The 27220-nt window shown below is 42.1% G+C and overlaps 1 protein-coding gene and 1 long non-coding RNA gene across 5 annotated transcripts in view; one reads left to right on the top strand and one right to left on the bottom strand.

Moving 5' to 3' along the window:
- The window catches only part of LOC117356045, a 98777-nt gene that overhangs the window by 16449 nt on the left and 55108 nt on the right, over positions 1-27220 (bottom strand). Inside the window, exon 1 of one of the 4 annotated variants that reach the window (XR_004538521.1) lies at positions 18242-18299. The exons of the other annotated variants lie outside the window; for them this stretch is intronic. This is a non-coding gene — a long non-coding RNA (uncharacterized LOC117356045). Of the gene's footprint in view, positions 1-18241; positions 18300-27220 lie in introns of those variants that run through there. 4 annotated transcript variants of the gene reach the window in all.
- Positions 12568-27220, top strand: part of SERPINB5 (serpin family B member 5) — a 70129-nt gene continuing 55476 nt past the window's right edge. The window contains exon 1 of the mRNA XM_033935299.1: positions 12568-12747. The gene's annotated coding sequence lies outside the window, so the exon portion shown is untranslated. The remainder of the gene's footprint in view (positions 12748-27220) is intronic.

Genomic DNA, 27220 nt, shown 5'->3' with positions numbered 1-27220 from the left:
TGGTGTTGATAAAACTTCAGACATGATAGTTACAGGGACATTGTTCCTATGTAGCTGTGCTTTGATTTATTGCTTTTCAAACTTCTCATACTTTCTAACTAACCCCCTCTCTCACAAACGCGCAGTGCGGGCTCCTGTGCCGGCAACTGCTCCAATGCTCATAGAATTCCTATGAGCATCGGAGCAGCCACTGCCGCAGCCACCGCCAAAGCCCAATCCATCTTCTTTTTTTCTGGTGCCATATGGTAGCCCTACCTGCAACTCAACTCATGATGTCTAGTTCTACTGCTTCCCTGTCTCTGAAAAACAGTAGTCTGCATAGTATAAATCACATCCTGTGTGTTTTCACTTGAATCCTGAATGCAAAATGTTTGAAGTCAGAAAACCATATGAGTTTTAAATACTGTAGTGTTGCAAAAAATTATTCAGTAAATGGTGCCCAAAATTAGGTGTCATTATGATGATCAGAGCACCCTTGACAGAAAACTATCTGAATGTATTTCTTGTACCTAACTTTGGGTGCGAACACTTGGACGCTTGTCTAAAGCCAATATAAATGTTTGTACCCAACTGATGGCAGTTAAGCGTGCCTGATTTCTGGGAACGCTCCTGACCCACCCGTGCTTATCTCATGGCTACACTCTATTTTGAGTTTCATGCTTTGAAATTTAGGCACACATTATAGAATAGGGTGTAGAGTAGATCAGCACGCAGTTTCAAATGAGAGCCAATTAACACCAATTATTGATTGTTAATGCCTCATTAACGATGAGATCTGTACCCAAACTTGTACACCCAACTTTGGGTAACCTTTATAGAATCTGGGGGAATGTGTCCATAATCTTTGATGTAGAAATATGTATCAACTTTTCATTTTTTATTTATTAGGTATCAATATCAAGGTTATTGATCTGTCCCGGTAGGTTCACAATTTATCTAATGTACCTGGGGCAATGGAGGATTGAGTGACTTGCCAAGGGTCACAAGGAACATTGTAGGATTTGAACCCACAACCTCAGGGTGCTGAGGCTGTAGCTTTAACCACTAGGCCTTGCCTTCCTCCCTGCTACTTCTGTGGTTCAACCTGGACAGATAAGTTATAAGAGAGCAGATCAATATCCCTTTATAAGTGTGGCTGTACAGCATGGTGACAGATCAGATATTGTAAAATATCTTACAGAATTCCATGAAGGGTGGGAGCGAGAGACCGGAGAAGCCTTTGATGCCCCCCCCCCCGGAATGCTCCCTATTTCATATCAATCTTTAAATGTTTAAAGGCATCTCTGAGAACAATCAACACTCGACTTAACACACTTTTCACAGTCACTGCCCCGCAAATTTGGAATCTGCTACCAGCCATATTAAGAGAAGAAATACTTGACAAGTTTAAAGGGAAATTTAAAAAAGTTACCTATTTAGGGACGCTTTTGATTAATTAATTCATCCTAGAGCATACCCGACACTTAAGTCGGCAAGCTTTGATCAATATAATTCCTTCTCGTTATTTCCCTTCTTCATTCACTTTCCTATAGTGATTGTAGTTCCTCCTCTTACTTTCCTCTTGTTTGGAGTGTGTCAGTGTCCCCCCCCCCAATTGCTTGTTTCCCCCATTTTTACTGTTCATTGCTTTGAAATGGCGATTTTATCAAATTTTGAATAAACTTGAAACTATTTCCAAAACCTTTACAGCAAAACTTAGATAATATTTTAGGGACTGAGAATAAATCCTGGACAAAAATACAATCCCACATGCTTCACCAGGTGGTTGAAGAAGCAGAAAAAGATATTGAAAAGCTTCAGGTTAGGCAGCAGAAATTGTGTGTGTTGCAACTGAAAGAAGCTCAGAATTAAAAAATTATGATACATAGAAACATGACGGCAGAAAAGGGCTACAGCCCATCAAGTCTGCCCACTCTACAGGCAGCACAGGTAAATTGGATGCCACAATGAGGAGGCTTTCAAGGGTAGCCTGGTTTGGGTGTGGGAGGCTCCAATAGACAGCAAGTTCAGTGAGGGTCATGTGGTAAGATGGGACATTTTAGCAGAGAATACAGGTCCAGTGCCTCCGGTGGTCGAAGATTTAGCCGGGGAGGGCTTAGTACCCCACGGGGTAGAGTCAGAGGGCAGCAAGCTAATCAGTGGGGAGGTCCGATGGTACAGTCCTGGTATCTTCCAGAGGAACCACAAATGCAGGAAACAAGATCCCATGCTAACAGTTACTGTAAATGGTAAAGAAAGGTAGATTTTTTAGTGGATACTGAAGCTTCTATTTCCTCAGTTTTATCCCTGAGGGAGTTCACACTATCCTGTTGCATATAACTAAAGGGCAAAAGAGAGGATTTATTACATCAGCTGGAAAACCTTTACAACATTTAGGGATTTTAGGGGAACTTGTAACTCAGCAGACAGACAAGAGAAGAGGCTAAACACAACTGTGAGATACCTAGACTGCAGAGGGGTTAAATTCCTCTGAATCAGTCTTAATATCATACATTGATGGCAGAATGGTATTTTTCAAGGATATGTAAATTTACATTTGGGAAATATCACACTGAAATGGCAATATTTATGATTATGTAATGGTTCATGGTTGGTTTTCAATGATACACTTATCACACAGTGGCCCTGGATATGTTTCAAGTTTAATTTTAGTTTGATGAATCGCTTATTTAGTTTTACTAAGCGAGATACAACATTAATAAAAAATAAGCATATATTTAGACATACCATTTAAAATTTAAAATAATTTGGTTAAACTGACAGACTTAGACTAATCAATACGCAAGGTTAAAAAGGGACAGAACTACAATTCAATGCCCTGACAGTTGACACGGAGCATGATTTTCATGAATTGCATTGGTGATTGTGGTCAATATGCGATAGTTGGTATGCACATCCATGTAGATGGGATGGGAGTGGATTAGGTGCTCATAAGAAATGCAACAGATTTGGTGGTGTTAAGGATGATATTTCATATATGTGTAATGGAACTGAAGCATTGATAGGGCATTATTTTCTTTGCGGGGAGCAGGCCAATCAAAGGCTGCCTCCCAACTGGAAGGGTATCTGTACAATAGTAAAAGGAGATGATTTTATCACTGTAGGGAATCAGAAAGCAGATTTTTGGGCTAATAGCCCAAACCAAACGTATTTTACAGATTCACCCAGTGCTACACAACGGGGCAACCTCTAAGACAGAAGAACAGGGAATAGAAAAGGTTAAACAGATGCAAGAAGGTGTTTTACAGGTGGAATTATGGAAGTGAAAGTAGGCAGGATGCCAAGAAACAGATTTGAGATGGACCACTATAAATTTATTAATTCATTCATTCAATTTTCTATACTGTTCTCCCATAGGAGCTCAGAATGGTTTACATGAATTTATTCATGTACTCAAGCATTTTCCCTGTCTGTATCAGCAGGCTCACAATCAATCTAATGTACCTGGGGCAATGGGGGGGGGGGATTAAGTGGCTTGACCAAGGTCACAAGGAGCAGCATGGGTTTGAACCCACAACCCTAGGGTGCTGAGGCTGTAGCTTTAACCACTGCACCACACTCTCCCCTCTTTATGTACTTTATGAATCACTTACCCTGCTTTAAAATTATTATAGTAAAACATTCACTTCAAAGCATTTAAATCTTAAATTCTAAATGAGTTAAATATTTGAGCAATGACCTCAGTCGTGCTGGTGTAGAAATTTAAAGCTTTGTTTCTGCAGACTGGTGCACTAGTGTCTTCATTGGTTTTACACTCATATTTTTTTGTCTTACTATATTATTACTCTTCTCGTTTAGATATATTAAATAGAAATCTTGTAGAAAACTTTTAAATGTAATTAATCATATATTAGAAAGTACTCATCGGAAGTTAAATGGCAGGGGTAGATTCTACGACATAGAATCTATGCTTCGCTTAGCACTTCTTCAATGACCCCTCTTTCTCAGCCGTCATCGTCACACATTGCATGCCCTCAGCATTTGTCTGCTGCTGTTCTTATCAATCGAATCACACCTTTATGGTGGGCGCCCAGAAATTGAGCACTTGATTATTCAGGAAGTTTATCAAAGTCATGTGTGCATGTCAAATAATCCAGCAGGAAGCAGACGCATTAAAGGCCAATTGTTACTGCCTACCAGACCATTCTAACATTTGGATTTTATAGATATGCAGACTAGAGATCATGGGTACCGGTATATGTTAGTGTTAATCTGCCTGCATTCCCAATGGGTAGAAGCTTTCCCTGTTAAAAATGAAAATGCTATGGCAGTAGCAAACATTTTAATAACTAAAATTATCCCTAGGCTTGGCCTACCTGAAAAATTGATCACAATGGTTCAGTACTATAGGTAGTTTGTACTATACACCGGGTGAGATCAGTGATGAGTGCTGCTGTGCTGATATTTTCTAATCAGGGTAGCGTTCTGAGAATCCCCAGTGATTGATAATGTCAAACTATTCATTGTAAACTTGATTTTATATGTCAAGAAGGAATTAATTTTGTAACACTGGAAGTGGCATTAGGCACCAGTAGGTGTTTCCGGAGGCACAATTCACATCAAAGGTAGGCACCAGAAATGTAGACTAGAGAATGACACGGTGACAAAATTCATCACCGTTCCCGTCCCCGCGGATTACCGCAGGAAATAATCCCATGCCATTTTCTAGTATCTAATTCAACCTCAGTCCTTCTACACAAGCATTCTTCAAAGCAAAGCTTCTGGGTCAGTGGTTGTGCCCAATTATACTCTGATTCTTCCCTCTCTTCTTAAAGAATGACATGAAGATGGTTTCCCGCGGTTATCCGCGGGGACGGGAACGGTAATGAATTTTGTCACCGTGTCATTCTCTAATGTAGACCTGGAAAACCCTGGCTTACATTTCTGGTGCCTATCTTTGCCCAAGATGCAATTCTCTAAATGGTGTCATCGCATGAGTGACACGTGATCGACAGCTGCTAGCAATGGCACCATTTAGAGAATCCAGGCCTTTGTGAAGGCTTAAAAGCAAAAATGCTGTTAACTAATCACATGAAGGTAGCTTTGATACCTTAATTAAAGAAATGTATAAGCGTATAAGGTAAATTCATAGTCCAAATTTGTATAGAGCCCCTAGATTAGAAATGCATGTGCACACAACTTTTATAAAATACTAGCTGATCACCCCTTGAGGAACATTGACTTGAGGATTAACATCACACAAATTTTCAGTTTTCACTTTCTGTTTAGGCTTCACCACACCACACCACAGCTGCCCTTCCTTATATACTGTTGACTGTGACATCATTCTGACTGTGTGACATCATTCCCCAAGCTTCACACCATTGGTCCATCTATATATTTAAAATCTGATGTATCTGTGAGTGACCCCCTTCCTACCCCCACAGTATTGTCCCCAGATAGTAAGTGATTTGTAAACAAAGTTTGTCTGAAATTTGCCCATGCGTTTCAGAGTTATGCTGGAACAACATATATACATACATATATTCACATATACACACATACAAATAGATAGATATATAGATAGATGTATAGCACACCATAGAAATGGGTAGTTGGCCAACACACATCAAGAACAACCATTGTAGGAAAATTAAATGCCATTTTCAAAAACAGTGACATCACTAGAAACATTATAGCCCTGATTCTATAAAAGACACCTACAGTTAGGCGCCTAGACTGATGTGCCTAGCCAATCTAGGCGCCTAACTTCATTTTTTTAATTGGCTGAAGTGGCACTGATAGTTGAAAGTGCCATTAAAAACCAATTAATTTGCACCACTTTGATGTAGGCATCTAAACCGAGGCATATTTTGGCACCTAATGGCAAGTAGACAAGATTAAGGGCGGATTTAGGGCAGAGTTTAGGCATGGATTGAGTTAAGCGCCAATATTTTAGGTCAAGAAAATCTTGGCTTAATACACTGGCACCTAAGGTATGCATGTCTACCAGCGCCTAAGTCAATTTGGTTGTCACTAGGCATGATTCTACAAATGATGCCTAATTTTGATTGATATGCAGTAGGCGCTGCTTTTCTAGGCACCTACCAAGTTAGGTGCTGTTTATAAAATCTGGCTTTGTTTGTGCAAATAACACTACTTACATATACTGTATAAAGAATGCTTTTGCCATTTATCATTTATTGCTTATTATAATTGTATATACTGCCTCATTTGCAATGCAAGTCTAAGTGGGTCAACAATATAAGTAAACTTTTAGAAACAGAACTCCCTTAGTAGACAGTAAAGCAACATATTCACTCAAAAGATAAGAGTAACATTCCCTCAGGGCATAGACACCAGATTGGTATGGTCATGGTATTCCATCCATACCCCTCTCTACGAAACTCCACATCTATCTTACATAGAGCCAATTTAATTTCATAGATTGTCATCAAACACTTTTAAAAAAGCTTGTTTTATGGTTCAACCTAAATTGTGGGATGAAAAGAAAGTAGGACATATAAATGTTCAGGATTCTTTGAAAAATTTAATCCACCGTAGAAAATATCAAAATTCATCAGGGTGCAAACACAGTCACATAGACCTCTTGACATGGCCGTGTTTCAGCTAGTTCGCCTTCATCAGGAGAAGTAACAGTGCTTCTCATGATGAAGGTGATCTGGACTTAAACTGTGACAGTGACGGTTCAGATTGTAAGGAAAAAGATAAACTATTCCATAAAGCAGGAGAAAAGTAAAAGGAAACTGAATTTCTGGTCTCTTCCCATCTGAGCAATCTATGAACGCAACAGTTGTAAGGGTACATAAGGAATGGTTATTGATGTCAAGTAACTGGGATTACCAGTATGAAGGGCTTTATAGGCTAAGATTAAGATTTTAAACTTTATCCTAATCCACAGGGAGCTAATGTAACTGTTTTAAAAGAGATGATACATGGTCCTTTTGTTTTGCCCTGCAAATCAAACAGACCACAGTGTTTTGAAAAGTCTTAAACATTTGAGATCGGCCTTAATAGCCCAAGCATATATAACAGTACAATAATCATAACTAGAATGGATAAAGGCATAACTAAGTATAGCACAAAGAATTGTAATCCAGATGCAAGGCGTGAAATCCAGATTTCATCACATTGGATATTTGTTGAGTAAAGGTGAGTTGAGAGTCTAATATGACTCTTAAATATTTGAAGAAAGGACTGTTCAAACTGGATGGCCAAACAGAACTGGAGAAATGGTAGGAGGGGTGACTAATTTTTTGGGATTCAGAACTGTTTGTTTCTGAGCCAATCTGCCACTTTCTCGAGACATGTTTTAAAGGGTTGAAGATCCAATATTTCAATAGTGGTATGATGAATCAGAAGAATGTCATTTGCATAATAGTAGTGCTTATACCTAGGCTTTATATCAAAAGGGCAAGCAGGCTCATGAAAATAGCGAATAGCAGTGGAGACAAAATTGAACCTTGTGGAACACCACAAATTAGGGGGTAAAATTGCAGGTGTTTTGTCATGCATAGAAACCATAAATGAGCAATTCTGGAGAAAAGATTTGAACCATTCAAGAACTGTAGCAGAGAGTCCTACATCTGCAAGTCTGTGAAGAAGAGTATGGTGTACTGTACAAGATCAAATGTGGCCAATAAATCTAAGGATACATCCAATGCAACATATCCTGCATCCAATGTACTATGTATCTCAATGAGAAGAGCTGCCATTACTGTCTCTGTGTTGTACCTAGCACAGAAACCCGATTGCTATGGATGGACAATGTTCAAGGCCTCTACGTATGACTGAAGTTGAAAAAAGACAATGCTTTCAAGAGTTTTCACAAGAAATGTCAGGTTCAAAACAGAATGCTAATTACTAATGACTGTGGAAACAAGATTGGATTTTTTTTTTATAATTGGGCGGAGCATATCACTCTTAAAATGGGTAGGAACATGAAAAGGGGGAATCTATCATCATGGGCTATCATTTTGATGCATCATTTGGGAGTAAATATTCAGCTATCAGCACTGAATATCCAGGTTTATGCAGCCTGCTATCTCTTAAGCAGTTAAATGTAATATTTAGTACTTAATCGCCTAAGCGACACTGCATAAAGATAGGACTGTGTTTTATGCAATCTGATTTCCTTGCCAAACTTAGGGGTCCTTTTACTAAGGCGTGCTAACCGATTTAGCGTGCGCTAAATGCTAAGGCGCCCATTTAGCTTTTAGCCTTCGCCCATTTAGCCTTAGCATATAGCTCGCTAATATTTAGCATATGCTAAATCGGTTAGCACGCCTTAGTAAAAGAACCCCACAGGTGGTTAAGTGCTGAATGTCTGCCTTTAATGGAATAAGAGCCATTCCATCCCAGACCACCCACAAAATATCTGGCTTTCAGTTTAGCAGTCAGTGCTGATATTCAGAGACACTAAGATACTAACTGGCAGATTTTATAAATGATGCCTAAAGTTAGACACTTAGATTGGTGTGCCTAGCCTATCTGGACGTCTAGCTTCATTAATTAAAAGGCTTAATCAATAGAGATAATTAACAATAAGCACCTTGTAACTGATGTAAATTGCACTTAATTGATGGTAGGAGTCTAACTTGGTAGGCACTAGTGCTGCCTAATTTGAATCAATTCACCGATCCACTTTGGTGAATCAATTCAAATCGATTTGTTGCCTCCCAAAATTGGACTCACCGATTCAATGAACAACCCTCCCTCCGGTGAGGCCTGACTTACCTCCAGGGCCTTCTAAAGCAGCAGCAGCGGTGGTGGTAAAAGGCTAGCAGATGCAGGCTTTGAACAGACTGCTCGCAGCCTGCCCCACCAGGGCCTTCCCTCTGCTGTATCACTGATGACATCACTGATGATGCAGCAAAGAGAAGCCCTGGTGGACAGGCTGTGAATAGCCTGTTCACAACCTGCCTCTGCTAGCTGTCCACCACCATGGTCGGTTGGTCAGGAAGTGCTACAACAGGGAATGGGAGGGATGGAAAGCTGCTCCACATGGGGGGGAGGGGGGAGAGAGGAAGAATTTTTGGACATGGGGTGGAGGAGAGGAAGGGAGTGTAACAAAGAGGTAGTGAGGGTGAGAGGGAGAAATCCTGCATATAGTTGAGGGGAAGGAGATATACATGGAGAAGAGAGAGGGAGAAATGTTGGACATAGGATGGAAGGCAGGGAGAGATGGTGCATGGAGTGGATTAGAGAGGTTTGACCCAGGGCACAAGGCAGAGAGAGAGAGAGAGAGAGAGAAGCATAGAGAGAGAGAGAGAGAGAGAGAGAGAGAGAGAGAGGCAGAGAGAGAGAGAGAGAGGCAGAGAGAGAGAGAGAGACACTGATGTTAGACAGTGGGAAAGAAATGTTGGATATGGCTGTGGAAGGGAAGGTACAGAGATGGAAGATGGATGGTAAGCATGGAGAAAGAAGAAAATGCCAAATGGGCAGGAGACCTGGTGAGTGAGTTAACAGAAGACAAACAGAAAGCAGAGCCTGGGACCAACATGATTTGAATAATAAAATGACCAGACAATAAAAAGTAGAGGTAGAAGGGGAGTGATGAAGGAGGAAAAAGAAGTCGCGGAAAGACTTAACGTGTTCTTTTCATCTGAATTTACGAACGAAGACACATCCAACATACCGGAACCTGAGCAATTCTTCAATGGAAATCAAGCAGAAAAATTAACATCCATGGAAGTGAGCCTTGAAGATGTACGCAGGCAGATAGAAAAACTAAAAACTGACAAATCCCCGGGTCCGGACGGAATCCATCCAAGGGTTCTGAAGGAATTAAAGGAGGAGATAGCAGAACTACTGCAGCAAATTTTAAATCTATCCCTGAAAACAGGCATGATCCTGGAGGACTGGAAGATAGCCAACGTTACACCCATCTTTAAAAAGGGATCAAGAGGTGACCCGGGAAACTACAGTCCGGTGAGTCTGACCTCGGTTCCGTGGAAAATGGCGGAAGCACTGATAAAAGAAAACATCGATGAACATTTTGAAAGAAACGAACTTCTGATAACCAGCCAACATGGTTTCTGCAAGGGGAGATCGTGCCTAACGAACTTATTGCACTTCTTCGAAGGAATTAACAAATGGATGGACAAAGGAGACCCCATAGACATCATATATCTAAATTTCCAAAAAGCCTTTGACAAGGTGCCCCATGAACGCCTACTCCGGAAACTGAAGAACCAAGGGATGGAAGGAGACGTACACAGATGGTTCAGAAACTGGTTGGCGGGTAGGAAACAGAGGGTAGGAGTGAAGGGCCACTACTCGGACTGGAGGAGTCACGAGTGGGGTCCCACAGGGCTCGGTGCTTGGGCCGCTGCTATTTAATATATTCATAAATGATCTAGAAACAGTGTGAGATAATAAAATTTGCGGACGACACCAAACTATTTAGTGGAGCTCGGACTAAAGAGGATTTCGAAGAATTGCAAAGGGACTTGAACAAACTAGGGGAATGGGCGATGAGATGGCAGATGAAGTTCAACGTTGAGAAATGTAAAGCATTACATGTGGGAAACAGAAACCCAAGGTACAATTATACAATGGGAGGGATGTTATTAAATGAGAGTACCCAAGAAAGGGACTTGGGGGTAATGGTGGACATGACAATGAAGCTGACAGCACAGTGCGCAGCGGCCGCTAAGAAGGCAAACAGAATGCTAGGCATAATCAGGAAGGGTATTACAACCAGAACAAAAGAAGTTATCCTGCCATTGTATTGGGCGATGGTGCGTCCGCATCTGGAGTACTGCATCCAATATTGGTTGCCGTATCTTAAGAAGGACATGGCGTTACTCGAGAGGGTTCAGAGGAGAGCGATGCGTCTGATAAAGGGGATGGAAAACCTTTCATATGCTGAGAGATTGGAGAAACTGGGTCTCTTTTCCCTGGAGAAGAGAAGACTTAGAGGGGATATGATAGAGATTTATAAGATCATGAGGGGCATAGAGAGAGTAGAGAGGGACAGATTCTTCAAACTTTCGAATAATAAAAGAACAAGAGGGCATTCAGAAAAGTTGAAAGGGGACAGATTCAAAACAAATGCTAGGAAGTTCTTCTTTACCCAACGTGTGGTGGACACCTGGAATGCGCTTCCAGAGGATGTTATAAGGCAGAGTACGGTACTGGGGTTCAAGAAAGGATTGGACAATTTCCTGCTGGAAAAGGGGATAGAGGGGTATAGATAGGAGGATTACTGCACAGGTCCTGGACCTGTTGGGCCGTCGGGTGAGCGGACTGCTGGGCACGATGGACCTCAGATGTGACCCAGCAGAGGCATTGCTTATGCTCTTAGAAAAAAATAATTTAATTTCTATTTTGTAATTACAATAGGTCAGATTTGAAATGTATATTCTGTCAGAGCTGGTGTTAGGTCTTAGCTTACGCTCGCTGTCTAACAGAGAGAAGAAAAGTCTTTTGTTGTTATTGTTTATTTTGTTTACACCACAGTGCCGGCATAGGGTTGGAGAGGGCAAAGGGGGTGGGGTGGGTGAAGAGGCTAGGATGTTTAAAAAAAACACCATATTGGGCAGGAAAAGTGAATCAAATCGAATTGAAAAATTGTTCCCTGAATCGGGCAGCACTAGTAGACACCTACCACGTTGAAGTAGGCGCTTAATCCAAGGCATCTACCAGACAGTAGGTGCGGTTAGGCCAAATCCCTCCCCCCCTGCATAAATAGGGTGCTCCTACGGTTAGGACATCTATTTCCTAAGCCCACTTTAGGTGCGAATCTATAAAAGTATGACTAGCTTTTAGTTTTATGTGCCATTAACAGAATCAGGTTCTAACTGGTTAAGTGCCACCATCAGCGGATAGCCCCACACAGGTGATTTAACTAGTCAGGAACCTCTCCAGCCCCTTTAAATGGCTTTGGGTTCTGATCCCTTTATTTTTTAACCCCTGTTATTAGTAACTACGTCTCACTGCATAAAATGGGACCTAAGGTAAAAAAACAAGTCCATATTGATTACTTCTCCCCTAAGTGAAAAAATTGCATATACATGAGTAGCTAATTAAGAAGCCACATCAAATCTTGGTTATTTTGAGGTGGTTTTGCACACACAAGGGCTAAACCTAATTCTTTCAGCTGTTTCTCCTGAGTCCTGACGCAATTGAAAAGGTTCCTGGCAGTTATGCACAACTTGAAGTAGGTATAAATATTGACATGGAATTTATTGGGGTAAATGTGTAAAATCCACAAATCCACATATACTTTGAAGGACAGCCTAAACCATGCCCAGAACACACACCCTTAAAATTTTTGCATACTGCTGCTTTTCCTTAAAACCATTATCCATGTGTGCCCCTTTACACATGTAAATGGTTCCTAACCCTTGTAAAATCACAGTCAAACTGTAGAGATTGAAAAATTTCAGCTGCATACTCCCATTCATTTCCTCTGACTATCCTTCCATCTCGCCTTCCGGCCCTTTCTACGTACTCTCCCTTTCACCAGAGGCAGAGGTGAAATTCTGCTGCTTCCTGTACAAACTTGTTACTGTTCCAGAAAGCTGCATTCACAGGCAGCTTTACTCTTAATCACATTGCTTTTGTTTAGGAGCTGCCAAGAAGCTTGATATATATTTTTTTAAGTGAGAAATGTGTGCAAGAATGAATAAGCGCTTTGAAAATGGGAGTGGTACTCCTGGTTAGGTGAGCAAGCAGGTTCTTTCTGCTCCTCAGGGTTCTGCTGAAAAGACATACTTCTTCTTGCTCTGCTGTTTGAGTCTCTTTTTCTCCATTTCTTCTTTTTCCCAGCACCAAATTAAGGTAAGCGTGAAATACACACCCCTTAACCTTCCTTTTACCATGATCTCACCCGACAGTAAAAATAACTTTAAGGCCGTTTGAAAGTATTGTGGGTGAGCTTTCTTAGAGCTGGGCAAAAGAAACCCAGCAAACACAATGCATATTTTTGTTGGAAATCAATTAATAACTTTTAGAGCAAAGCTTGTATAACCCAACTACTATGTTCAAGGATCTCTGTATCAAAGAAATGATTGTTACTATGTTGAAGAAATATTTTACAATATTAGAAATTTGTCAACACACAAGGACAAGTCCATGCTTTAAATGCCCTCGGTGGAAAAGGTTGTATTATCTACATACAGCAACATCTGGAACATGATTCTTTTATGAAACACTAGCAGTTGCCATTGCCATTTTAAACCCGGGTAGGACTTTGGACTGTTTTGTGTATACAGTAGCTGTTCTATAATGCATGTATAATTTATTTTCTGTTCATTTTTGCCAGTCCGTGTCTTCCATGTTGTTTCTAGTGCTATGTGTATGCAAGAAAAGTTTCTTCTGAGAAAATACAATTACAAACTATTAGTATATATAGAAACATTGCATATATACATATCAGGGATAATTTTACAACTGCCCACACAGAATGCCTTCACTTTGAAAATGATCACAGAGAGTGTTGGTACACGCATCTCTTAGTTCAAATACAGGGCACATTTTATTAAATTCTCGCCACAGCAGGAAAATATGCGCTCAGAGGCAGTTCTAGAAAATTCCATTTCTATGAGTAAAACACTGTTCAACTAGTGGAAGTGTTTTTTAAAATTGGAGTAACTGTATAACTAGGCGCATGAATCAAAAGTTTGCAAATAGTTTTTCTTGTGTGAGCTTAGGAGAATTTTCATATTGAAAATAAATGTATATTTCTGCTTTGAAAATTATCCCTGGGAATATAAGTGCTTATATTTGGGGGAATAATTGTTAAGGCGTGGTTATAAATGGGCTTTTATTGCACCTTAATTTTCCATGTAAGTGGGCAAGCTGCACTATCCCAGTAAAGCCCATAGTAGTACCATTCACTGCAGATAGGTTAATACCCATTCGTGACTCTATGATTTATTTCCTTAGATTCTGCAAAGCATGTGTTCTTGGTCACATTCTCTATAAGTTGTAAGTTACTGATTCTATAGCTTTGTGTTTTGATCCTGTAGCATGTTATTGACTCTGTAATGTATGTATCTCTGCTCCTGAAAACTTTGGGCTCCTTTTACGAAGCCGCGTTAGTGGTTTAACGCGCATAATAGCGTGCGCTAATTTGCTGGCCGTGCTAGCCGTTACCGCCTCCTTTTGAGCAGGTGATAGTTTTTCGGCTAGCGCGGGGGTTTGCGCACACTAAAAAGGTGCGTGTGATAAAGCCGCTAACGCGGCTTCGTAAAAGGAGCCCTTTGTGTATGTATCCTTGTAGCTGTAAAAATGAATGAATGAATGAATAAATAAAGAATAGCACTGTTAGGATCAATCTCACAAGTAGCATTATTTTTCAGTATGGGAGCATTGGGCCAATGGCCACTCTGATTCTGCCCCATATCCCGCCCCAAAGTCTAAGCCCCCTCAATGGCCTCTTCTTCCCCTAAATCTGTACCCCCTTTGGAACCAACCTGGCAAATTCAAGAGGGGGGGAGGGTACAATGGCGTGCAGAGTTCAAAATGGCACCAGTGACCTGTAGTAGTTGTCTTGTAGTATTGTCAAGTTCAATTTATTTAATGTACTGCAAATATAAAACCAGGGTTAAAATCTAAGCGGTTTACAAACTCATATAAAAAAAAGGGGTTAAGAGACAAACTAATACCAATACAAGAACAAAAACAACCAACATCAAATAAGAACATGAGGAAAGAACGAGAGGTTAATTACAATAAAATCACTAGGATCAAGCTGCTATATAAGGGTGTTTTGCCTTTATATAGCAGCTTGACCCTGGCAGTAGCACTGTAAGACTACCACTAGCAGTTGCCATTGCCATTTTAAACCCGGGTAGGAGCAACTGGGACCATTCCTATATCACCTGGGATTTTCCAGGTAGGCCTGGGAGGGTGCTATGGGAGAGAGTTGTGGGAAAGAGGGCTATAGGAGGAGCTTGAAGTTGAGGGGCAAATTTAAGACCACACTAAAACCTTTCTTATTTAGGGATGCATTTCTAACATGAGAATGGGTGATTCATCTAATCTACACACTCTATGCCAGTGGTCTCAAACTCACGGCCCAGGGGCCACATGCGGCCCGTCAGGTACTGTTTTGAGGCCCTCAGTATGTTTATCATAATCACAAAAGTAAAATAAAAGTTTCTTGATCATATGTCTCTTTAGCTATAAATGACAATATTATTATTAAGACTTAGCCAAAAGGAAAGATTTATAAACTCTAAAGAGTTTTACCTCATGTAAAAATTGTCATTTCTTTAATAAGACATTAACTATTTTTTTCGAAGGCCCTCCAAATACCTACAAATCCAAAATGTGGCCCTGCAAAGAGTTTGAGACCACTGTTCTATGCACAGTAATGAATACCAGCCACTTTTAAGAAGCGGCATCCCCTCCTCTTTTGCTTTCTCCCAGCCCTCTTTTTTAAAATTTATTTTATCTCGATGTATTTTATTCTTACCTAACCCTTGATCCTCTTGTTTCTGTATGTTTCTGTCTTTTTTACTGAACATATATATACTTTTATTTTTATTTTATTTTAATTTTTTATTGTAAACCGTCTAGGTACAAGTTGATAGACCGTATATCAAGTATAGAATAAACTTGGAAACTTGATCAGAGGGAATCAGATTAGATGGGAAGCACTTGATACATTTACCATATTTTTTGTTGTAAAATCCCGGACGCATGGCTGTGCCCTGTTCTGCCCCCAGCCCTGCTTTGTTCCACCCCAGCCCTGCTCCATTCCGCCTCTAGCCACACCTTACTCCAACTCTAGTCCCACCCCATTCCATCCCCAGCCCGGCCCCCAGAAACTTTATTTTTTCATTTCTGACCTCTGGGCAGAGACCGAGGGCCTCCGAGGCATGCGCGGACTTGTGCGACATCATCCAGGCATGCTCAGAGGCCCTACAGACGCAGCCAGAGATTTCCAAAACCCTCACAAACTGCTGGGTTTTGGAAAGTTCATTCGGGAACCTGGACGGTCCTCTAAAAAAATGGACATGTCTGGGTTGCCCTGGACGTCTAGCACTTGGGGATTTTAAAGTTGAAAAGGGACCAAGGGGGCTTCTAGCAAAGAGGGAGGAGGAAAATTCTTCACTCAACCCTTTTGTGGTTTCCAGGACTGGAAAACAATTCTTCCAGGAATAACATGACTTGGAGTGTTCACCGTAAGCAGTGTTATTCAATTTACAGAATAATGTGCTGTGTTGCATGGATTCATATGTTGTACATCTCATTACTATGTATCCCATAGTACATAATATTAATGTGTGCTATGGTTATATAATATACCTAATTGCCCTGTAACACAAGTTAAGGTTCAAATAAGTTTCAAGTTTAATGTTTTTTTTGATTAATCGCTTAATCGTATTTCAAAGCGATGAACAATTTAAAATTACAATAACTGGGAGACCATACAATTCAAAACTATGCATAACGACATAAGGGATTAAAAGTTTAACTTAACAAACTCATAAACACAAGGAAAGAAGGGAGGTGAAATACAAAATCAATAAAGAAAATGAGAACAAAAAGGGAAAAGTACAAAAAGGGAAACAAATAAAAGCTATAATATGACACAATAAAAATAATTTGACCTACAAACTGTTTAGTTAATTACCAAAGGCATCTCTAAAGAGAAATGTTTTTAAATTACTTTTGAATTTCTCCAGATTGCGCTCTTCCCTTAAGTAAATGGGAAGGGCGTTCCATGTTTTAAGGTGCGGTAACAGAGAAAATAAATTGCCGTCTTGTGTTAATAACCTTAAAGAGATGGAATTGTTAGTAAATTCTGTTCGTTGGATCTCAATGTTCTATTTGGAGAATAAGGAATTAATAATTTATATATGAATGCTGGAGTTTTATTAAATAATGCAGATTAGGGTTGTAGCATTTTTTAAGAATTACATTCCCACCCCCAACATGCTTTTTCACAGACACATTTTTGGATTAATTTAAAGTCATACATTCAGATTTTCTGAAGCAAGCCTTGAAATAAAACTTCTTCTGATACGAATACTGCTGATAAGTCTAGGCACAGTTATAAGTGTACAGGCATGTCCTTCAACGCATATCAAGCAGAACTCTCCTAAAAGCCTATTTCTTCATATAAAGCAAAGCTTTATCCATAGAAAAGTTTTTAAAAAGTGTCCTCATGGAAGTAAATGTTAGAAATCTTGGGTATTATTTGCACCTGTAGAAAGCGGATTTGCAGCTGTAAATTGACGTGTAGGTATAAATAGCAATTCTTGGTGTAGTTTGGGCTGTCCTTGAAAGAATATCTGCATTCTGTATGTTAGAGTAGAACGTGACGAGTTCACCTTTCCTGTATTCAAAACTACCTGTTTTTTGAAAACATTTGGATTTAAGAGGATGAATCTTAAGGTTGGATTTGGTTTTGGCTCCCATAGGCTTGAACAGAAGATAGGAGCAGGGATCCTCCTATGGAGCTATGAGAGCGGGGGAAGGGGGGGTGTTGGAGGTTAGGTCCCCTAGAGACTGAAAAGCATTGATAGGGGGTATTGGGCCAGAGTGTCATGATGGTTCTTCTTTAAAGTGGCACCATTGGATGACCATAAAATATGTGGGTGAAGGTTTCTTTTGGGCTATAGATTGGTGCCCTTAAGATTTGGGGCCTGATAAGATTGGCTGCTATATCTTATCATCAGCTCATAGTAAAAGACCTCGTGACAGTGACAGTTACAATAAGACAGGTTTATTAGTAATAGGCATAAGGCAACTCACATGAAATAGCAAAGTACAGCATATTGGCTACAAAGGATAGCATACATACGAAATAGCAATCTGATGTTCTTTTGGGTCTGACTCCTCTCTCTTCTCTCCTCTTTTTCCCTTATCCTCTCCCTTATGCCATCCAGCATGTCCCTTATATATATATTATATCAGTAGACTAGGGTACCTCCTAGTTACTCACTTTTCATTGGTTGTCACATATGTCATTTTTTTTGGATGGATGGTCTATACCAGTGGTTCCCAACCCTGTCCTGGAGGACCACCAGGCCAGTCGGGTTTTCAGGATAGCCCTAATGAATATGCATGGAGCAGATTTGCATGCATGGCACCTCCATTATATGCTGATCTCTCTCATGCATATTCATTAGGGCTAGCCTGAAAACCTGACTGGCATGGTGATCCTCCAGGACAGGGTTGGGAACCACTGGTGTATACACTTATCATGGAGCCATACTGAAACATGACGTCACTTGGTGCCAAAACTGACCTTTTTATATTTCCCTGACAAATGCATTTCCAATACTAAGGCTAATAACTCCAGAGAATAGACCCCTACCTTCCTGAGTTATACTGTCTGTGCTAGTGCTTCTTAGGAGAACATATCATGTCCCAAAACCAAGGTCGCCACAGACAGGGGGTCTGAGTGCTGGTTTCTGGAGCAAAAACAGAGAGAAAAATGACTGCTTAGAAGTCAGAATTCATATGCATATTGTCTCTCTTAGAAATATAACTATTTGGGGTATCACAGGGGTCTTCACCTACTATATATGCAGGTCTTATGCTTGCGTCATCTTCCGCCTACATTTTCATGCAGGTCTTATTCCTGACTCTCCTCCGATTCATCCTCATTCCCCTCTAAAATTCCCCTCTGGAAGCCTACGCGTTGAAGGCTTCCCCCTCTAGATCATGGTATAAGGGGTTTGTAGTTGTTGTCCCGACATCGTCCACATGCCTTAGGCAGATGCCTATGCTGCCCATGCTGAAATCTTAATCAGCTCCCTGAAGAAGTACAGTTTTAGAAAATGTGCTATATATACATTTAGCACTCTTTTATATTTATAACTCATAGAAACATAGAAAATGACAGCAGAAAAGGGCCAAGGCTCATCAAGTCTTCCCACACTAATGACCCACCCCCCTAACTTTACCCTCGTAGATATCCCATAGCCCATCAATTCTGCCCGCTCTGATTGCCCTCCCCCAATTTACCCTCTTAGAGATCCCACATGTGCATCCCATTTTTTCTTAAAATCTGGCACGCTGCTGGCCTCAATCATCTGCATTGGAAGTTCATTCCAATGATCAACCACTCTTTCGGTGAAGAAATACTTCCTGGTGTCGCCATGAAATTTCCCGCCCCTGATTTTTAGCGGATGCCCTCTTGTTGCCAAGGGTCCTTTAAGAAAGAAAATATCATCATCCTCCTTGATACGACCGGTGATATATTTAAACATCTCAATCATGTCTCCCCTCTCCCTACGTTCTTCGAGAGAGTACAGCCGCAATTTAGTCAGCCTCTCCTCGTATGAGAGATCCTTGAGCCCCGAGACCATCCTGGTGGCCATTCGTTGAACCGACTCAACTCTCAGCACATCTTTTCGGTAGTGTGGCCTCCAGAATTGTACACAGTATTCCAGATAAGGTCTTACCAGGGATCTGTACAACGGTATTATGACCTCGGGCTTCCTGCTACCGAAACTTCTACGGATACACCCCAACATTTGTCTAGCTTTGGATGAAGCCTTCTCCACTTGATTAGCAGCTTTCATGTCTTCACTAATGATTACTCCTAAATCACGCTCTGCTGCAGTCCTAGTTAAGGTCTCCCCATTTAGGGTGTAATTTCTGCACAAATTTCTACTGCCAAGGTACATGACCTTACATTTCTTAGCATTGAAGTTAAGTTGCCAAGTTGAGGACAGTGTTCCAGCAGGAGTAGGTCCTGTGTTATACCGTCAGGCAAATTGCTATTACTCACTATGTTACATAGTTTGGCGTCATCGGCGAATAATGTTATTTTATCTTGAAGCCCCTTAGTCAGGTCTCCTATGAATATGTTGAAGAAGATTGGGCCTAAGACCGAGCCCTGCGGCACTCCACTGGTTACCTCCGACGTTTTGAAGAGGGTACCGTTAACCACTACCCTCTGAAGTCTACCACTTAGCCAATTTTCGACCCATGTAGTTAGTGTTTCTCCTAATCCCATCGATTTCATCTTGCTCAGTAACCTACGGTGTGGAATGCTATCAAAAGCTTTACTGAAGTCCAAGTACACGACGTCCAAGGACTCTCCCAGATCTAGTCTTCTTGTGACCCAGTCAAAGAAGCTAATTAGATTGGATTGGCAGGTCCTAACCTTGGTAAATCCATGTTGGTGGGGATCCCGTAGATTCTACTCGCTCAGGATTGTAACTAATTCATGTTTAAGTAGTGTTTCCATGAGTTTACTCACTATCGATGTATCACTGGTCTGTAATTCGCAGCTTCTGCCCTGCAACCCTTTTTGTGCAGTGGAGTGATGTTAGCTGTTTTCCAGTCCAAGGGGACTCTCCCCGTACTCAGTGATAGATTGAACAGCAGTGATAACGGTTCTGCTAGAACATCACACAACTCTCTGAGCACCCTGGGATGTAGATTGTCCGGTCCCATGGCCTTGTTCACCTTGAGACTTGATAATTTGTGGTAGACATCGCTGGGTGTGAACTCGAAATTCTGAAACGGGTCTTCCGAGCTTTGCCTTGCCTGCAATTGTGGACCGGACCAGTGTTCCCGCTAAGCTGCGTTGACGTGCGCACGCGCACAAAATATTACCTCGCAGCGCACAAGTTTCTCGTCACAGCGCACACAGTGTAGAGCACAGTTCTTCAACCGCCGGTCCGCAAACAAAATCTTGCCGGTCCGCGAAGGATTCGGTCCCCGCCGCAACGAAAGGCCGGCGTCAGCTGACTTGCAACTTCCTGTTGCAGTCGCTGTGCCGGGACTCCTGCCTTCGCCGGGACTCCTGCCTTCCACCGCGTTTGCCTCCTGCCTTGTCTCCGCACCTCCAGACCAGCAGCGGCAGCTGTGTATGCTTTTAACTTCGGCACAGAGCTGCCCCTAATCAATAGTTTAGCGCGGTTTCATAAGGCAGCCTCGGGGCCTTTGCTAGGCCGGCCCACATCGCATCATCGAAGCGGGCCGGCTATCAAAGGCCCCGAGGCTGCCTCATGAAACCGCGCTAAACTATTGATTAGGGGCAGCTCTGTGCCGAAGTTAAAAGCATACACAGCTGCCGCTGCTGGTCTGAACTCTTGGGCCGCTGAAGGAGGGCAAAAAGCAGCTGTCCTGGAGGTTTCCCTTCCTCTCGCCTTTACAGGTTCCTTTTTTCCACCTTTTTTTTTTTTCCTTCAAACGGCAACGGGCCCCAGCATCGACATCAATCAAGTAAGTTCCACTGTCAATCAAGCGGTTCTGCTCGGCCAAAGCTTCCCCTGTGACATGAGCCACCCTCAGGGGAAAGAAAGTGACCCACAAAGGTGAGGGGAAGGGGGGCAGATGATGGAAGTTGGGGGGGGGGAGAGAGAGAGAGAGAGAGAGAAGGGGCAGATGATGGAATGGAGGAGATGAGAGAGAGAGAGAAGGGGACAGATGATGGAAGTGAGAAGAAGGGAGAGAGAGCAGAAGGCAGATGGATGTCAGTTGAGAAGGGAGAGCAGATGCTGAATGGAAGTGGGGAAAGAACACATACTGGATGGAAGGAGGAGATAAATAAAGGGGGAAGAAAATAGTAAGATAATGGAGGGGTGAGGGAAAGGGGTGACAAGCTGTGTGTAGACACAGTGAAAAGAGGGAAACGGGACTAAATAGTAAGAAAGAATTTAATTTAGATGGAGGCAGAAAATAGAGAAGGAAGACCAGAGAAGAAAAGGGAAGAGAGAGCAGAGAATGATCAGATCTGAGTGGAGGAAATGAGAAGAGAGATATGCTAAAAACCACAGGGGGGAGGGAAGGATAGAGATGCCAGACCATGAGGGGAACAGAAGGAAGATGATGGATGCTAGACCAAATTGGGGGGTGGGGGGGGGGGCAGGAGGAGAGATGGCAGGGAAAGACAGACAGTGAATGGAAGGGGCAGATGCTGGACTGAAGAGACAGAGAAGGTTATCATGCTGCTGTACCGGGCCATGGTACGCCCTCACCTGGAGTACTGCGTCCAGCACTGGTACTTTAAGAAGGACACGGTACTACTCGAAAGGATCCAGAGAAGAGCAACTAAAATGGTTAAGGGGCTGGAGGAGTTGCCGTACAGCGAAAGATTAGAGAAACTGGGCCTCTTCTCCCTTGAGCAGAGGAGATTGAGAGGGGACATGATAGAAACATTCAAGGTACTGAAGGGAATAGACTTAGTAGCTAAGGCAGGGAGAACGAGAGGGCACTCTCTAAAGTTGAAAGGGGATAGATTCCATACAAACGTAAGGAAGTTCTGTGGTAGAAAGCAACATATTTATTTGGCTCATAACTTGCTGGCGCCCGATATTTTTAGCTCACAGTGAAAAAAGTTTGCTCACAACACCCGCCCGCTTAGAGGGAACACTGGACCGGACCCCAGTGCCTCGCAAGTGAAGACTGAGCAGAAGTATTCATTTAGAAGTTCTGCTTTATCGGAGTCTGATTCTACATAATTCCCGTCTGGCTTTCTAAGGCATACTATCCCGTCTGTGTTTCCTTTTCTGTCACTAATATACCTGAAGAAGGATTTGTCCCCCTTCTTAATGTTCTTCGCTAGATTTTCCTTTATTCGAAGCTTGGCTTCTCTGACAGCCATTTTGACTGTTTTAGACCTGGCTATATAGTCTGATTTAGCTTCCTTTTCCCCCAATTGTTTGTAGGAAATAAATGCTCTTTTCTTTTCTTTAAAAGAGGTCCGAGATCTCCGTAGTGAACCATTGAGGTCTATTGTTTCTTTGCCGTTTGCTCACTGTTTTTATGTAGCGATTTGTTGCTTCGTGTAGGGTAGATTTCAGGGTTGACCACATCGCCTCCACATTATCGGTTACGGCTTGGTGTTGCACTGCCCGATGGACGAAATCTGCCATGAGTTGGAAGTCAGTGCCTCGAAAGTTGAGTACCTTTGTTGACGTGCTTGATCTAGTGGAACCTTTCCTGAGGTTGAACCACACCATGTTGTGGTCGCTGGAGGCTAGCGAATCACATAGTGATGTTGCTCTTCTCTTGAATGTGTTAACTTATACAATGGCTGTGCTTAGTGCCAAATATATGATTACATAAACTTGAAATTTCCATTTAGTCACGATAGACCAGGGATTCTCAACTCAGTCCTTGGGAAACACCTAGCCAGTCAGGTTTTCAGTTTATCCACAATGAATATGCATAAGATAAATTTGCATGCACATCTGTCTCATGCATATTCATTGTGGGTATCCTAAAATCCTGACTGGCTAGGTGTGTTCCGAGGGCTGGATTGAGAACCCTGCAATAGACATATAAACATACAATAACATAATTAAATATGACAGAAAAGCAGAATAGCAAACAAATTCACATTTGTTCTGAAGAGGGAGTAAATATGTGTGTATGTACTGTATGTCCATTTTTATTAAAGTACGGTACACACATATATTATAACTTCTTTGCTACTCTGCCTAAAATACCACCCTCACATTCACTTATATATTGTATGCTATTCTGATGCTATAAGTAATTTATAAAAGGCTCCATATTTGCAGAGTTTTCAATTCAGACTTTTATATCTCACAATTTTTGACCTAAATATCTGAACAGAGCAGGTTACAATTTATGATTTTAGTGTTAATATTCTAGAACCAAACATAGAATCCTGAAATTCAGTCCTCCCCTTCAAGCGTGTATACACATCCCACAATCATTATTGCATTATTAACATACGATAACAGCCCTTACAAATTCAAGTTTTCATTTGCCTTCAGAAAGCCCCATAATCATGTAAATCTTTCAGTGCCTCAGCAACCACACCTTAAAAGCACTGAGCTTGTATTGTCACTAAGTTGAATACTTTTAATGGTGGAAATGTTATAAAATGTTGGAGTCAAGGCAGGATTACCATATTTTTTGGACTATAAGACGCACTTTTTCCACCCCCAAAAAGGGGGTGGAAAAGGGGGTGCGTCTTATGGACCGAATACACTGCGTGCTCCCCCCCGGTACCTTTTTAAAGTGGCGATGGTCCAGTGCGGTCTCCTGCTGGATGGCTGCCTCTTTGCAGAGTGATGCACAATGCCTGCTCCTTGCACCATAATTGGGTGTGATTGGGTGGTTTAACGGCAGCGGCGCACACGCACCTTCCCTGCCCCCACCTCTCCAGCATTTGTAATTTTTGCACGTGAGTGCGCCCACACACATTGAGGGGGAAACATCAGTGGCTATGAGCGCGCTGGACACCCGGACACTAAAGGTAGCCGACTTGCGGGCCGAGCTCCAGCGTCGGGGCCTAGGCTGCCGCGGGTTGAAGGTCGAGTTGACACAGCGGCTGCAGGAAGCATTGGATGCTAAATTGTTAGCGGGAGATTCTGGCGAGGAGGAGACGACAGGTCTAGGTGGAGAGCCGATGGACGATGAGCTGGGCGACAAGAATCACAGCAGGCGGGGGATGAGGACAACGGAGAGCCAGCATTTTGTCTAGAGGGAGAAGGCCAGGAGCTGGAGCAGATCTGGTAGCTATGAATTCAGAAAAGGGCACAGAGGACAGGAAATCAGAGCGGATCACAGGGGAGTGTGAGCCAAATGGAGAGATGGGCGAGAGGACCGGACACAATTCCCTGCCAAGCTCAAGGCTTGTTTGACACGACCCTTGGGGCAGCATGGTAATTCTTTGAGGGCCCCTAGGCATACAAGTATACTGGGCCCCCTGGCACCGCCCCCACCCCATCCCCATTTATCTCTTTTCTTATTTACTTCTTTATTTCCATTTATATTTCTTTATTTTTTAAATTCAAAACAAACAAAGATTAGCATACCAGTGCACAGTTTTTCTTCTATGCAACCAACCCTCCAACATCTCTGAACAAATCTCCATTCCTTCCTTTCCCAACTATTTACCCAGGACTTCAACTCTGAACCCTTTCCATACATATATAAAAGTGTTCAAATATATTGTAAAGCAGTAATACTGTCCGAAATATAAATCTATAGTAATAACCAAGTTTACAATACCTTTCAACTGCCTCACTGTACGTCAACCAACTATAACCCATTTGTATGTATAAACAACCAAATCTTTAACTCCTCTAGTACGTTCCACTCCATGTATGTTAACTTGTAACAAAACAACAAGGCAAGCAGTCCACCAAAGAATCCAACAGGAAACAAAAGAAGATTGGCAGAAAATAAGGAGATTCAAATCAAGTTTATTCAAGGTGCTCCCAATAACCATGCCCAATGCATTTCGCCAAACAGCATTGACTAGCCTTAACAGAAAACCATGTCTTTCATACACACAGAACACAGATACACCCTCACCCAGTATGGAATAAGTAATCACAAACTAAAAATAGAAATATGTAAAGGTTAAACTGAATCGCCAAGAAGCCAAACTGCATACAGTGAAATGCCACAGAAACAATGACACATAGCCCCCTAATACTCTGCAAAATATAAATATAGCAGATGTAAATTTGAAGAAACTGACAAACAATCACCACTTTACAAATTAACAAATAGAAATAAAACAAAAATTGAAAATAAGAATATACTATTTCATTGGACTAATCAATAGCTATAGCCTCTGTCTTCAGGTCAATATAGTGTATTGCTGTTACATTATATTGTCCTGACCTGAGAAAGGGGGTTTTGGTTGCTAAAAGTTAGTAAAAAAATGTATTAAAATTAGTCCAATTAAAAGATTACCTTATTTTCTGTTAATAAAAGTTTTATCAATAGAACTACAATACTATTTTATTCTAAAACAACAAAAAATCTTTTTTCTACCTTTTGTTGTTTCTGCTTTAATCATCTTGTATTCACTTTCTTCTTTCTAGCCAGCATCTGTCCTCTCTCTATCTTCCATGCAGCTTCAGCCCCTTCCATCCACTGTCTGCCCTCTCCCCGTTCCATTTGGTATCTTCCTTCTTTCTATGCTCTATCCATAAACTGTCTATCCTGTGCCCCGTATCTCCTTTGTACATGATTGATTTCAGTTCTGCCACTTCTCCATTTTTCTCTCTCTGTTTCCACCCTCTCCCCTATGCTCTGGCATCTCTCCTCCTTTCTTTTCTTCCCACCCCACGATCTGGCATCTCTGTCTCCTTCCCTTCTTGATTCCATGGCATCTCTCTCCTTTCCTTTTCTTCCATCTCTCTCTCTCCCCCCTCCATGATCTGACATCTCCTCCTTCCTTTTTCCCTTGGTCTGGCATACCTTCTTCCTTACCCCATGCCCTAGCATCTCTTCCTCCCTCCCTCCATGCCCTGGCCTCTCTTCCTCCCTCCCTCTCTTCCCTCCATGCCTGGTATCTCTTTCTTTCTTCCTTCCTCCCTCCCTCCCTTCCCTCCAAGCCCTGGCATATCCTTTCATTCCTTCCTTTCCCTCCAGTTGGGTGCAGCAATTCTCTCCCCCTCTGCTCCCTTTCCTCCTTGTCACCCCGTCCACAGTCGGCAGTGCATCCCCTAAGCAGGTACTCCAAGGCCTGGCGTCATGAACTTCTTCAGGCAGTAGCAGCATCAGCATTCACAATTTGCTGCTGTTGCCAGCTTTGGGCCTTCTTCTTTGTCAGATCCTGCCTTCATGGAAACAGGAAGTAGGCAGGACCCAGCAGAGAGGAAAATTGTTAACATTGTTGCTGCCTGAAGAAGTTAAAAATGCCAGGCCTTGGAGCACTTCTTCCCCTGTAGCCAAAATGTTCCTTTTCAGAGGGTCCCCGACACAGCAGCCGGGGCCCCTCTGAAAAGGAACATTTAGCTATCCCTACCATGCAAACCCCGCCGACCCTCCACCGTGAGACGACTGACAAACCTCCCTCCAGCACTCGTCGTCAGCTGCAGCACTCTAAACAGGCTGCTTCGCAGTTTGTGGCCTTCTGCTGGTAATTCCTTCTGCCAGAGTCTGTTATAGGGGAAAACACCCTCCAGGGATTCAAGACAAAGTTGGACAAGTTCCTGCTAAATGTGCGAGCTGTGTTTGCCAATCTTGATCGATGGGAGGGCTTACGTTTGTCCTGGATAGGTAGGATTAATGCATTGCGAATGAATGTCTTGCTCCATTTTTTATATCTGTTCTCCTGTTTGCCTCAGTCCCCAAACAATTTTTGCTTCAGCTTCAACGTTGGGCTTTCACTTACATCTAGAATCATAAACCACCCAGGGTTAGGCGGGAGCGTATGTATTGGGATAGGCTCCATGGAGGTATGGGAGTTCCTGACTTCTTTAATTATTATTATGCTGCCCAATTACAAGTTTTATTTCATTGGGCTTTCCCATCCAGACGTTGGGTCTCATTAGAGCAGGAGCTCCAGCCCAGTTATCCCCTTGCGGCTCTACCAGGGCTTCCTTTGGAGGTCCTTCGG

The sequence above is a fragment of the Geotrypetes seraphini genome, chromosome 2 (genome assembly GCF_902459505.1).
Source record: "Geotrypetes seraphini chromosome 2, aGeoSer1.1, whole genome shotgun sequence".
In the NCBI taxonomy this organism is placed as follows: domain Eukaryota; kingdom Metazoa; phylum Chordata; class Amphibia; order Gymnophiona; family Dermophiidae; genus Geotrypetes; species Geotrypetes seraphini.
The sequence above is the reverse complement of the archived record's forward strand: the minus strand, read 5'-3'. Positions and strand labels throughout refer to the sequence as shown.